A 16,174-nucleotide genomic window follows, 5' to 3' on the forward strand; every position below is an offset into this window, starting at 1 on the left:
CAGTACTCCTGGTACTGGTACACAGCACTCCTGGTGCTGTTACAGTATAACATTTAAATGTACTGGTACTGGTACAGAGCTATAACAGTACTCCTGGTACTGGTACAGGGCTATAACAGTACTCCTGGTACTGTTACAGAGCTACAACTGTACTCCTGGTACTGGAACAGAGCTATAACATTGGTACAGAGCTACAACAGTACTCCTGGTACTGGTACAGGGCTACAACAGTACTCCTGGTATTGGTACAGGGCTCTAACAGTACTCCTGGTACTGGTACAGGGCTATAACAGTACTCACGGTACTGGTACAGAGCTACCACAGTACTCCTGGTACTGGTACAGGTACAGAGCTATTACAACACTCCTGGTACTGGTACAGAGCTATAACAGTACTCATGGTACTGGTGCAGAGCTACAACAGTACTCCTGGTACAGGGCTATAACAGTACTCACGGTACTGGTACAGAGCTACCACAGCACTCCTGGTGCTGTTACCGGGCTATAACATTTAAATGTACTGGTACTGGTACAGAGCTATAACAATACTCCTGGTACTGGTACAGGGCTATAACAGTACTCCTGGTACTGTTACAGAGCTACAACTGTACTCCTGGTACTGGAACAGAGCTATAATAGTACTCCTGGTATTGGTACAGAGCTACAACAGTACTCCTGGTACTGGTACAGGGCTACAACAGTACTCCTGGTATTGGTACAGGGCTCTAACAGTACTCCTGGTACTGGTACAGGGCTATAACAGTACTCACGGTACTGGTACAGAGCTACCACAGTACTCCTGGTACTGGTACAGGTACAGAGCTATTACAACACTCCTGGTACTGGTACAGGGCTATAACAGTACTCATGGTACTGGTACAGGGCTATAACAGTACTCCTGGTACAGGTACAGGGCAACAACAGTACTCCTGGTACTGGTACAGGGCTATAACAGTACTCCTGGTACTGGTACCGGGCAACAACAGTACTCCTCGTACTGGTACAGGGCTATAACATTTAAATGTAGTGGTACTGGTACAGAGCTACAACAGTACTCCTGGTACTGGTACAGAGCTATAACAGTACTCCTGGTATTGTTACATGGCTACAACAGTACCCCTGGTATTGGTACAGAGCTACAACAGTACTCCTGGTACTGGTACAGTGCTACAACAGTACTCCTGGTACTGGTACAGAGCTATAACATTACTCGTGGTACTGGTACAGGGCTATAACAGTACTTCTGGTACTGTTACAGAGCTACAACAGTACTTCTGGTACTGGTACAAGTCTATAACAGTACTCCTGGTATTTTTACAGAGCTATTATAGTAATCCTGGTACTGGCACAGAGCTATAACAGTACTCCTGGTATTGGTACAGGGCTATAACAGTACGCCTGGTACTGGTACAGGGCAATAACAGTACTCCTGGTATTGGAACAGAGCTATAACAGTACTGGTACTGGTGGAGAGCTACAACAGTACTCCTGGTAATGGTACATGGCTATAACAGTACTCCTGGTAATGGTACATGACTATAACAGTTCTCCTGGTACTGGTACATGGCTATAACATGTAAATGTACTGGTACTGGTTCAGAGCTAAAACAGTACTCCTGGTACTGGTACAGAGCCTTAACAGTACTCCTGGTATTGGTACAGGGCTATAACTGTACTCCTAGTACTGGTACAGGGCTTCAACGGTTCTACTGGTACTGGTACAGGGCTATAAGAGTACTCCTGGTACTGGTACAGGGCTATAACATTTAAATGTACTGGTACTGGTAGAGGGCTACAACGGTTCTCCTGGTACTGGTACAGGGCTATAACTGTACTCCTGGTACTGTTAAGGGCTATAACATTTAAATGTACTGGTACTGGTACAGGGCTACAACAGTACTCCTGGTACTGGTACATAGCTACTACAGTACTCCTGGTACTGGTACATAGCTACAACAGTACTCCTGGTACTGGTACAGGGCTGTAACATTTAAATGTACTGGTACTGGTAAAGAGATACAACAGCACTCCTGGTACTGGTACAGAGCTATAACAGTACTCCTGGTACTGGTACAGGGCTATAACAGTACTCCTGGTATTGGTACAGGGCTATAACTACTCCTAGTACTGGTACAGGGCTACAACAGTACTCCTGGTATTGGTACATAGCTATAACAGTACTCCTGGTACTGGTGCAGAGCTACAACAGTACTCCTGGTATTGGTACAGGGTTATAACAGTACTCCTGGTATTGGTACAGGGCTATAACTACTCCTAGTACTGGTACAGGGCTACAAAGGTACTCACGGTACTGGTACAGAGCTACCACAGTACTCCTGGTACTAGTACAGGGCTATAATATTTAAATGTACTGGTACTGGTACAGAGCTATAACAATACTCCTGGTACTGGGACAGGTCTATAACAGTACTCCTGGCACTGTTACAGAGCTATAACAGTACTCCTGGTACTGGTACAGGGCAACAACAGTGCTCCTGGTACTTTTACAGGGCTACGACAGTACTCCTGGTACTGGTACAAGTCTATAACAGTACTCCTGGTATTGGTACAGAGCTATAACAGTAATCCTGGTACTGGCACAGAGCTATAACAGTACTCCTGGTATTGGTACAGGGCTATAACAGTACGCCTGGTACTGGTAAGGGCTATAACATTTAAATGTACTGGTACTGGTGCAGGGCTACAACAGACTAATGGTACTGGTACATAGCTATAACAGTACTCCTGGTATTGGTACAGGGCTATAACATTTAAATGTACTGGTACTGGTACAGAGCTACAACAGTACTCCTGGTACTGGTACAGTTCTATAACAGCACTCCTGGTATTGGTACAGGGCTATAACAGTACTCCTGGTATTGGTACAGGGCTATAACAGTACTCCTAGTACTGGTACAGGGCTATAACAGTACTCCTGGTACTGGTACATGGCTATAACATTTAAATGTACTGGTACTGGTACATCGCTATAACAGTACTCCTGGTATTGGTACAGAGCTATAACAGTACTCCTGGTACTGGTGCAGAGCTACAACAGTACTCCTGGTACAGGGCTATAACAGTACTCACGGTACTGGTACAGAGCTACCACAGTACTCCTGGTGCTGTTACCGGGCTATAACATTTAAATGTACTGGTACTGGTACTGGTACAGAGCTATACCAATACTCCTGGTACTGGTACAGGGCTATAACAGTACTCTTGGTACTGTTACAGAGCTATAACTGTACTCCTGGTACTGGTACATGGCTATAACAGTACTCCTGGTATTGTTACAGAGCTATAACAGTACTCCTGGTACTGGTACGGGTCTACATCAGTACTCCTGGTACTGGTACAGGGCTATAACAGTACTCACGGTACTGGTACAGAGCTACCACAGTACTCCTGGTACTGGTACAGGGCTATAACATTTAAATGTACTGGTACTGGTACAGAGCTATAACAATACTCCTGGTACTGGTACAGGGCTATAACAGTACTCCTGGTACTGGTACAGGGTTATAACAGTACTCCTGGTACAGGTACAGGGCTACAACAGTACTCCTGGTACTGGTACAGGGCTATAACAGTACTCCTGGTACTGGTACAGAGCTATAACAGTACTCCTGGTATTGGTACATCTCTATAACAGTACTCCTGGTATTGGTACAGAGCTATAACAGTACTCCTGGTACTGGTGCAGAGCTACAACAGTACTCCTGGTATTGGTACAGAGCTATAACAGTACTCCTGGTACTGGTACAGGGCTATAACAGTACTCCTGGGACTGGTACAGGGCTATAACAGTACTCCCGGTACTGGTACAGAGATACCACAGTACTCCTGGTACTGGTACAGGGCTATAACATTTAAATGTACTGGTACTGGTACAGAGCTATAACAATACTCCTGGTACTGGTACAGGGCTATAACAGTACTCCTGGTACTGTTACAGAGCTATAACAGTACTCCTGGTACAGGTACAGGGCAACAACAGTACTCCTGGTACTGGTACAGGGCTATAACAGTACTCCTGGTACTGGTACAGGGCAACAACAGTACTCCTCGTACTGGTACAGGGCTATAACATTTAAATGTAGTGGTACTGGTACAGAGCTATAACAGTACTCCTGGTACTGGTACATAGCTACAACAGTACTCCTGGTACTGGTATATAGCTACAACAGTACTCCTGGTACTGGTACAGGGCTGTAACATTTAAATGTACTGGTACTGGTAAAGAGATACAACAGCACTCCTGGTACTGGTACAGAGCTATAACAGTACTCCTGGTACTGGTACAGGGCTATAACAGTACTCCTGGTATTGGTACAGGGCTATAACTACTCCTAGTACTGGTACAGGGCTACAACAGTACTCCTGGTATTGGTACATAGCTATAACAGTACTCCTGGTACTGGTGCAGAGCTACAACAGTACTCCTGGTATTGGTACAGGGTTATAACAGTACTCCTGGTATTGGTACAGGGCTATAACTACTCCTAGTACTGGTACAGGGCTACAAAGGTACTCACGGTACTGGTACAGAGCTACCACAGTACTCCTGGTACTAGTACAGGGCTATAATATTTAAATGTACTGGTACTGGTACAGAGCTATAACAATACTCCTGGTACTGGGACAGGTCTATAACAGTACTCCTGGCACTGTTACAGAGCTATAACAGTACTCCTGGTACTTTTACAGGGCTACGACAGTACTCCTGGTACTGGTACAAGTCTATAACAGTACTCCTGGTATTGGTACAGAGCTATAACAGTAATCCTGGTACTGGCACAGAGCTATAACAGTACTCCTGGTATTGGTACAGGGCTATAACAGTACGCCTGGTACTGGTAAGGGCTATAACATTTAAATGTACTGGTACTGGTGCAGGGCTACAACAGACTAATGGTACTGGTACATAGCTATAACAGTACTCCTGGTATTGGTACAGGGCTATAACATTTAAATGTACTGGTACTGGTACAGAGCTACAACAGTACTCCTGGTACTGGTACAGTTCTATAACAGCACTCCTGGTATTGGTACAGGGCTATAACAGTACTCCTGGTATTGGTACAGGGCTATAACAGTACTCCTAGTACTGGTACAGGGCTATAACAGTACTCCTGGTACTGGTACATGGCTATAACATTTAAATGTACTGGTACTGGTACATCGCTATAACAGTACTCCTGGTATTGGTACAGAGCTATAACAGTACTCCTGGTACTGGTGCAGAGCTACAACAGTACTCCTGGTACAGGGCTATAACAGTACTCACGGTACTGGTACAGAGCTACCACAGTACTCCTGGTGCTGTTACCGGGCTATAACATTTAAATGTACTGGTACTGGTACTGGTACAGAGCTATACCAATACTCCTGGTACTGGTACAGGGCTATAACAGTACTCTTGGTACTGTTACAGAGCTATAACTGTACTCCTGGTACTGGTACATGGCTATAACAGTACTCCTGGTATTGTTACAGAGCTATAACAGTACTCCTGGTACTGGTACAGGTCTACATCAGTACTCCTGGTACTGGTACAGGGCTATAACAGTACTCACGGTACTGGTACAGAGCTACCACAGTACTCCTGGTACTGGTACAGGGCTATAACATTTAAATGTACTGGTACTGGTACAGAGCTATAACAATACTCCTGGTACTGGTACAGGGCTATAACAGTACTCCTGGTACTGGTACAGGGTTATAACAGTACTCCTGGTACAGGTACAGGGCTACAACAGTACTCCTGGTACTGGTACAGGGCTATAACAGTACTCCTGGTACTGGTACAGAGCTATAACAGTACTCCTGGTATTGGTACATCTCTATAACAGTACTCCTGGTATTGGTACAGAGCTATAACAGTACTCCTGGTACTGGTGCAGAGCTACAACAGTACTCCTGGTATTGGTACAGAGCTATAACAGTACTCCTGGTACTGGTACAGGGCTATAACAGTACTCCTGGGACTGGTACAGGGCTATAACAGTACTCCCGGTACTGGTACAGAGATACCACAGTACTCCTGGTACTGGTACAGGGCTATAACATTTAAATGTACTGGTACTGGTACAGAGCTATAACAATACTCCTGGTACTGGTACAGGGCTATAACAGTACTCCTGGTACTGTTACAGAGCTATAACAGTACTCCTGGTACAGGTACAGGGCAACAACAGTACTCCTGGTACTGGTACAGGGCTATAACAGTACTCCTGGTACTGGTACAGGGCAACAACAGTACTCCTCGTACTGGTACAGGGCTATAACATTTAAATGTAGTGGTACTGGTACAGAGCTACAACAGTACTCCTGGAACTGGTACAGACGTATAACAGTACTCCTGGTAATGTTACATGGCTATAACAGTACCCCTGGTATTGGTACAGAGCTACAACAGTACTCCCGGTACTGGTACAGGGCTACAACAGTACTCCTGGTATTGGTACAGGGCTCTAACAGTACTCCTGGTACTGGTACAGGGCTATAACAGTACTCAGGGAACTGGTACAGAGCTACCACAGTACTCCTGGTACTGGTACAGGGCTATACCATTTAAATGTACTGGTACTGGTACAGAGCTATTACAATACTCCTGGTACTGGTACAGGGCTATAACAGTACTCCTGGTACTGGTACAGGGTTAAAACAGTACTCCTGGTACAGGTACAGGGCAACAACAGTACTCCTGGTACTGGTACAGGGCTATAACAGTACTCCTGGTACTGGTACAGGGCAACAACTGTACTCCTCGTACTGGTACAGGGCTATAACATTTAAATGTACTGGTACTGGTACAGAGCTACAACTGTACTCCTGGTACTGGTACAGGGCTATAACATTTAAATGTACTGGTACTGGTACAGAGCTATAACAGTACTCCTGGTACTGGTACAGGGCTATAACAGTACTCCTGGTACTGGTACAGGGCAACAACTGTACTCCTCGTACTGGTACAGGGCTATAACATTTAAATGTACTGGTACTGGTACAGAGCTACAACTGTACTCCTGGTACTGGTACAGGGCTATAACATTTAAATGTACTGGTACTGGTACAGAGCTATAACAGTACTCCTGGTACTGGTACAGAACTATAACAGTACTCCTGGTATTGGTACATCTCTATAACAGTACTCCTGGTATTGGTACAGAGCTATAACAGTACTCCTGGTACTGGTGCAGAGCTACAACAGTACTCCTGGTACAGGGCTATAACAGTACTCACGGTACTGGTACAGATCTACCACAGCACTCCTGGTGCTGTTACCGGGCTATAACATTTAAATGTACTGGTACTGGTACAGAGCTATAACAATACTCCTGGTACTGGTACAGGGCTATAACAGTACTCCTGGTACTGTTACAGAGCTACAACTGTACTCCTGGTTCTGGTACAGGGCTACAACAGTACTCCTGGTACTGGTACAGGGCTATAACAGTACTCACGGTACTGGTACAGGGCTATAACAGTACTCACGGTACTGGTACAGAGCTACCACAGTACTCCTGGTACTGGTACAGGGCTGTACCATTTAAATGTACTGGTACAGGTACAGAGCTATTACAATACTCCTGGTACTGGTACAGGGCTATAACAGTACTCATGGTACTGGTACAGGGCTATAACAGTACTCCTGGTACAGGTACAGGGCAACAACAGTACTCCTGGTACTGGTACAGGGCTATAACAGTACTCCTGGTACTGGTACCGGGCAACAACAGTACTCCTCGTACTGGTACAGGGCTATAACATTTAAATGTAGTGGTACTGGTACAGAGCTACAACAGTACTCCTGGTACTGGTACAGAGCTATAACAGTACTCCTGGTATTGTTACATGGCTACAACAGTACCCCTGGTATTGGTACAGAGCTACAACAGTACTCCTGGTACTGGTACAGGGCTACAACAGTACTCCTGGTACTGGTACCGAGCTATAACATTACTCGTGGTACTGGTACAGGGCTATAACAGTACTTCTGGTACTGTTACAGAGCTATAACAGTACTCCTGGTACTGGTAAAGGGCTATAACAGTACTCCTAGTACAGGGCTATAACAGTACTCCTGGTACTGGTAAAGGGCTATAACAGTACTCCTAGTACAGGGCTATAACAGTACTCCTGGTATTGGTTCAGAGCTATAACAGTACTCCTGGTACTGGTGCAGAGCTACAACAGTACTCCTGGTACAGGGCTATAACAGTACTCACGGTACTGGTACAGAGCTACCACAGTACTCCTGGTACTGGTACAGGGCTATACCATTTAAATGTACTGGTACTGGTACAGAGCTATAACAATACTCCTGGTACTGGTACAGGGCTATAACAGTACTCCTGGTACTGTTACAGAGCTATAACAGTACTCCTGGTACTGGTACAGGGCAACAACAGTACTCCTGGTACTGGTACAGGGCTATAACAGTACTCCTGGTACTGGTACAGGGCAACAACAGTACTCCTCGTACTGGTACAGGGCTATAACATTTAAATGTAGTGGTACTGGTACTGGTACAGAGCTATAACAGTACTCCTGGTATTGGTACATGGCTATAACAGTACCCCTGGTATTGGTACAGAGCTATAACAGTACTCCTGGTACTGGTACAGGGCTACAACAGTACTCCTGGTACTGGTACAGAGCTATAACATTACTCCTGGTACTGGTACAGGGCTATAACAGTACTCCTGGTACTGGTACAGGTCTACAACAGTACTCCTGGTACTGGTACAGGGCTATAACAGTACTCCTGGTACTGGTACAGGGCAACAACAGTACTCCTCGTACTGGTACAGGGCTATAACATTTAAACGTAGTGGTACTGGTACAGGGCAACAACAGTACTCCTGGTACCTGTACAGGGCTATAACAGTACTCCTGGTACTGGTACAGGGCTACAACAGTACTCCTGGTACTGGTACAGAGCTATAACAATACTCCTGGTACTGGTACAGGGCTATAACAGTACTCCTGGTACTGTTACAGAGCTATAAGAGTACTCCTGGTACTGGTACAGGGCTATAACAGTACTCCTGGTACTGGTACAGGGCTACAACAGTACTCCTGGTACTGGTACAGGGCAACAACAGTACTCCTCGTACTGGTACAGGGCTATAACATTTAAACGTAGTGGTACTGGTACAGGGCAACAACAGTACTCCTGGTACCTGTACAGGGCTATAACAGTACTCCTGGTACTGGTACAGGGCTACAACAGTACTCCTGGTACTGGTACAGGGCTATAGGCCCATTACACCTCTCCTAGAGAACATATTACATTATATTTTTGAAAGTCATTGATTGACAATTCTCAAATACATGACTTGTGTTAAGTAAAACCCAATATCTGCTTTCAGGAAGTAAGACTATGTTTAAAAATATATAAATAACACTATACATCCTGTTCCTGATGTCCATTCCAGCACCATGTACAGGAACATTTCAGAACTGTGGACAGAAACATACTGAAACGCAAATGTCATGCAGTGAGATTGGTGAGAACTCCAATGGACATTCAGAAATACAAGAAGTAGCAACGATATCTATTACTTTTGCTATGCTGTGCTACACTGAAAAGTGTATCATGGAGACAAATTGCAGGATACCTGATCTGAGATAATCCCATTAACACCCTCAACCTTCAGCAGATGTAAAGGGAACATGGGTTTGGTTTGGTGGTGATGACTGCGTGCTGTGCAGAGTGATGGCAGGTTATTGGCTGAAGAATATGTTTCTACTCTGTAGAACCTCCCATTGTCTGAGCGTGGGTGCTGAGTAATTTCACAAGTATCGTGCGCAGTGCCATGCATTGTGCCTTAGTTCAGGTCCCATATGTTGTGATAGCCTAGTTATAAACCCGGGGTGCTTTCACCTGAGAGAGGAGACAGAGAGGTAAACCGGTGTGATGGCACACCAAACCTGAAGAATTGTACATCCGATCGACAGAAGGTATGATATTATCTAATATACTACATATCAATTTAAATATATAATTTAATATTTACGGTATCATTGGATTCTGGTTCAACTATTGACTATAAGTCAGAAGTTCTGTTAGATTTGGACTGTTTATTTTCTTTTGGTTTGATTTAGTGACTATTTTCCACTGACCATCGCTGGACTAGATTGACATATACCCATTTAAATCGATCGAAATAATTTGTAGCTTCAACATGTCTAAAGGACAGCGTCAATTAATGCGGTAGGATAAGGTCATGAATGAACACACATTCATGCACGAATTCTACCATCTCACACTGGTTTCCCACGTTTGTCAAATCAAATTCTATTTATCACATGCACTGAATTTAACCTTACCATGAAATGCTTACTTACAAGCTCTTAACCAAAAATGCAGTTCAAGAAATAGAGATAAGAAAACATTTACTAAATAAACTAAAGTAAAAAATCAAATTAAAAGTAACACAATAAAATAGCAATAACGAGGCTATATACAGGAGGTACCGAGTCAACGTTCGAGATCATTTGTACATGTAGGTAGTGGTAAAGTTACTCTGCATAGATAATAAACAGCGAGTATGTAAATAGTCTGGGTGGTACATTTACACACATAATGAGTTGTACATGTTTTATTTTCCTATTTTCATTGCATGAGCTGTCCTGGCACATGAGTTCGTTGAAATGTTTCAGTGTGTCAGTGTGCAGCTGCTGAGAGGTGCTAGCCCACACTACAGACACGTGATGGTGGGTGGTGGGCTCTGCGTCCTCGAGACAGTCTATCTCAGGGCTGTTCAATTCGGGTCCTGGATGGCCGAAACATTTCTGTTTTATGTTTCTACCTCGTAGTTAATTGTACTCACTTGGTGTCCTAGGTCTGAATTAGTCCCTGGTTAGTAGAGGATACAAAACATAAGTGTTTCTGCCCCTCGAGGATCAGAATTGAACAGCACTAACTATTATAGACATACTATAGTATAGTATAACCAGGCTATAACAACCTTGGAGTCTATAAAACAGAGAGACTGTATGTTCTCTAAAACCTGCTGCTGGTCGGTGCCACGCTGTCTGTCTCCAATGGATTCATCTCCACTTAAACTTTCAAAAGTTAGTTTGAAGCAGCTCCAGGTCATTACATGTGGTGTTTAATTATTATATGAAACAGAGTTAGTCAATAATTATTATGATGGGATATGGTTCAATGAATAAACTTCCTAATTTACATTTACATTTAAGTCATTTAGCAGACGCTCTTATCCAGAGCGACTTATTCTGCTGTTATACCATTACATCTTAGAAACAAACTCCGCCCCTCATTGCCACTGGAGGTTATATTAGCCTCTGGTCCCATAATAGACTAAATTGACATTTTGCCACAGAAGGCCATCTTTTTTAAATAATATTTTCTGAGAATCCCTCTTTGTCTAGAGGTAGTTAATTAACTAGAAAATCGTATATAATGATCTACTGCCAGTCTCACAATCTTCTCTACTTACATTTCAGCCATTTTCTGTCTATGAAGTATTTAGTGCTTTGCTAAAGATCTGATGGAGCTGATCCCCTTGACCCCTTCTTCCTACAGCTCACTCATTGTTGAATCTTTAACCGGTATTTTTGATATGACAATTGCTACTAGTGTTATCCCTAAAATCTGGAAAGTGCCACATGTCGTACCCCTGCATAAGGGCGGAGATCCTTATGACTTTGAAAATTACCGCACCATTTCCAGGTGATCTCGCCTAGCCATGCTATTAGAATCCCCGAGCCACGCTATTAGAATCCCCGAGCCACGCTATTAGAATCCCCTAGCCACGCTATTAGAATCCCCGAGCCACGCTATTAGAATCCCCTAGCCACGCTATTAGAATCCCCGAGCCAAGCTATTAGAATCCCCGAGCCAAGCTATTAGAATCCCCGAGCCAAGCTATTAGAATCCCCGAGCCACGCTATTAGAATCCCCGAGCCACGCTATTAGAATCCCCGAGCCACGCTATTAGAATCCCCGAGCCACGCTATTAGAATCCCCTAGCCACGCTATTAGAATCCCCGAGCCAAGCTATTAGAATCCCCGAGCCACGCTATTAGAATCCCCGAGCCAAGCTATTAGAATCCCCGAGCCACGCTATTAGAATCCCCGAGCCAAGCTATTAGAATCCCCGAGCCACGCTATTAGAATCCCCGAGCCACGCTATTAGAATCCCCGAGCCACGCTATTAGAATCCCCGAGCCAAGCTATTAGAATCCCCGAGCCACGCTATTAGAATCCCCGAGCCACGCTATTAGAATCCCCGAGCCACGCTATTAGAATCCCCGAGCCACGCTATTAGAATCCCCGAGCCACGCTATTAGAATCCCCGAGCCACGCTATTAGAATCCCCGAGCCACTCTATTAGAATCCCCGAGCCACGCTATTATAATCCCAGAGCCACGCTATTAGAATCCCAGAGCCACGCTATTAGAATCCCAGAGCCACGCTATTAGAATCCCAGAGCCACGCTATTAGAATCCCCGAGCCACGCTATTAGAATCCACGAACCACGCTATTAGAATCCCCGAGCCACGCTATTAGAATCCCCGAGCCACGCTATTAGAATCCCCGAGCCACGCTATTAGAATCCCAGAGCCACGCTATTAGAATCCCAGAGCCATGCTATTAGAATCCCCGAGCCATGCTATTAGAATCCCCGAGCCATGCTATTAGAATCCCCGAGCCATGCTATTAGAATCCCCGAGCCATGCTATTAGAATCCCCGAGCCATGCTATTAGAATCACAGAGCCATGCTATTAGAATCACAGAACATAGTGCCTTATAGAATCCCTGTGGCACGCTATTAGAATCCCTGTGGCACGCTATTAGAATCCCTGCACTGGGCTTTTCGACCTGGACATAGCACTGGTTCAGCCACTAGGCTTGTTTTAGGGGATGGTACATTTCCTAGATCATAAGCCTTACACACCTTTCACTGCGCTGCCTTATACACCTTTCACTGTGCTGCCTTATACACCTTTCACTGTGCTGCCTTATACACCTTTCATTGTGCTGCCTTATACACCTTTCATTGTGCTGCCTTATACACCTTTCATTGTGTTGCCTTATAGACCTTTCATTATGCTGCCTTATACACCTTTCATTGTGCTGCCTTATACACCTTTCACTGTGCTGCCTTATACACCTTTCACTGTGCTGCCTTATAGACCTGTCACTGTGCTGCCTTATAGACCTTTCGTTGTGCTGCCTTATAGACCTTTCATTGTGCTGCCTTATAGACCTTTCATTGTGCTGCCCTATAGACCTTTCATTGTGCTGCCTTATAGACCTTTCATTGTGCTGCCTTATAGACATTTCATTGTGCTGCCTTATAGACCCTTTTAAGGCCTTTGACACGTTGACCATTCCCTACTCATTCAAATACTGTCTGAAATGGGCCTGGATCAGAAGTCTTACAAATGGTTTAAGAACGATCTGACAGACAGGACTCAATGTGTGCTTTCTGATGGTGTCAAGTCTAGTTTCCACTAGTAAATCCTGTAACATTCATCTGTATGTAGACGACACGGTTATGTATGCCAATGCACCAACTGTTGACCAAGCTGCAATCTGTACTTGTTACATTACAGAAAGCCCTCGTTCATTTAAAATGTGTACTTAATGCAGGCTACATATTTACACATTGGATGGTTCTCTCATTGAGTAGGTTCCCACCTATAAAAATCTGGGCTTTTGGATTGATAAAGATCTGAGTTTTAAAAACATTGAGAAGAGCTAGTTAAAAAGTAAAGATTTAAAGTGGTCTTTTTTAGAAATAGATCTAGCTTCTCCCTAAATAGCAGGAAACAGAATATACAAAAACTTTCCTGCCAATTGTAGACTATGGTGAAACACACAATTTATCCAAATCCATCAGACACCACTCTAAAACCTTTAAATGCAGTCTACCATAGTGCCCTTCGTTTTGTTAGAGATGACAGTTTTGATACTCATCACTGCATCCTGTATCAAAAGCTTGGCTGGTCCTCTTTAAAGTCCAGTAGATCACTTCATTACTCCCTTTTGTTTACAAAGCTCTGCTGAAAAAGCTTCCAACCTACCTCTCTTCACTGTTAAAATAAAATAATATACAATACAACCAACACCTTCACAGGGATGGTTAACTCTGGAGGTGGCACTAGTACGTACTGATCTAGATACATCTGCAGTTTTAGTGCCCCCCATTTTTGGGATAGACTACAAACTCCCTACATCTCGACTCTCTGGTGCCTCTAGGGCAGTTTAGGACTTTAATGTTGAATATGTTTAATGAAGATTGCAACTGTTTGGATTTAATGTAAATAATTGTATTATTATTGATAATTTATGTGTTGTATTGTTGTCATCAGGACACCATTGTAAATTAGACCCTGGTCTCAATGGGCTTCCCTCAATAAATATACATTTTCTATTTTGTATATACACATTAAAATACAAAAACACAGTCATGGGAAGCACAAAATAAATCATCACAAATCACAAGACCATCTTCATCTGTGAAGATTTACCAATATAATCTAGATGTATCTAATAGTTTTTTTTACTGAGAAAAGTGTCAGTGGTGTTTCCTATTAGTCTTGATTATCATTCTTATTCCATATTTTGATTATGGCCTCAAATTAAAGTATCAGATGGGATGCGAGGCTGTGGTGGTGTGTTCTGACGTCACGACCCGGTCTTACGCTACACATCCAGATGTGTGTATGATTTGACCATCAATTATAAAACCATGACACCTTTATTACAGCAAACAGCATTTGGTCTGCATAAGCACAATACCAACGTCTAAAAGTGGATTGACACCTTTTGGGATTTTTCAACAATTAATTTAATTATGCAGCCAACATTGACTTTTTGAAAGTTAGCCAATATATTTATCTTTTAGGTATAATTTGTACATTTATGTTGTATTATATAGGGCGCATTTGCAAAAGAGACCCAGGTCTCAATATGTCTTACCTGTTAAAATAAAAGGTTAAATTAAAATGATATATAATTAAAATTGTGATAGACCGGCAGCATTAAATAAGGATTACAATACATATCAGCGCGGCGAGCATCAGCAATATGCAGCCCCATAATCTAGGCGATAGGTTAGGTCTACTTCTGATATATAATCAAAATAGCAACAAACAAAAAATTGCAAACAAATAAGATCTACAATAATATTTTTGAAACAAAAGCAAATGTTGTTTATTAACTGTTCCCACGCGCCGTTCTGCCGCCAAACGACACGCGACCTGATCTACCGGCATCAGATGTTGATAATATACAGAGATCAGATGATAATGACCCACCCGGGGCTCCATTCATTTGTTGACTGATTTGATGTTTAACGTCTACGGATCACTTACTCTTGTAGCTCTTAATTTATAACGTTGTTTCTTATTGACCCAGAGAGGTCAAACAGCTATTCTGTTTTAAACGCATGATTCATTTCACAGTAGGGTGACCGTCACTAACATGATGCGCGTCATGTATTATCTAAATGGACAATGAATGGATTTCGCAGTTAAAATGGTCAAGTATCAAATATTATTATTATATATATAGCCCATATTTCTATAGTATAGTTATAGTATAGTTATAGTTCCTTCCTTTCGCTGATATTTGTTGGCACATATCACCGGCCCACCACTACCAAAAGCTTTGGTAGCTTGTCCAAAGGAATGTCCGGGTTTTTTGGTAGCTTGCCCAAATGAATGTCCGGGTTCTTTGGTAGCTTGCCCAAATGAATGTCCAGGTTCTTTGGTAGCTTGCCCAAATGAATGTCCAGGTTCTTTGGTAGCTTGCCCAAATGAATGTCCGGGATCGTTCATTGAAAGGAAAGGCAACCTAAGCTATCGAAGTGTAAGATAAATAATAAATATGATTTTATTATATTGACTTAATTTAGCCTATACTTTGTTAAAGCAATATGTTAGTTTTAATAATCAAATGCAGTGAACATTTCTTTACCATTGTAGTGTGCGTGTTGGACAGTGGGAAACTCCTGCCGCTTGATGCTGCTGCCTGGCCGCGTGCTCCGGAGGCGAGACAAAAGCTCGAGCAATGACATCTAAATTGGTCTAAAGAGAAACAGATGGGGCTTGGGGTGCTGTCACTGCCGTCAGGTTTAGGACAAAAACTAAATTAAATTGCATGCATTAATTTATTTCATGCCAT

The sequence above is a fragment of the Oncorhynchus masou genome, chromosome 11 (assembly GCF_036934945.1).
Source record: "Oncorhynchus masou masou isolate Uvic2021 chromosome 11, UVic_Omas_1.1, whole genome shotgun sequence".
Taxonomy (NCBI): Eukaryota; Metazoa; Chordata; class Actinopteri; order Salmoniformes; family Salmonidae; genus Oncorhynchus; species Oncorhynchus masou.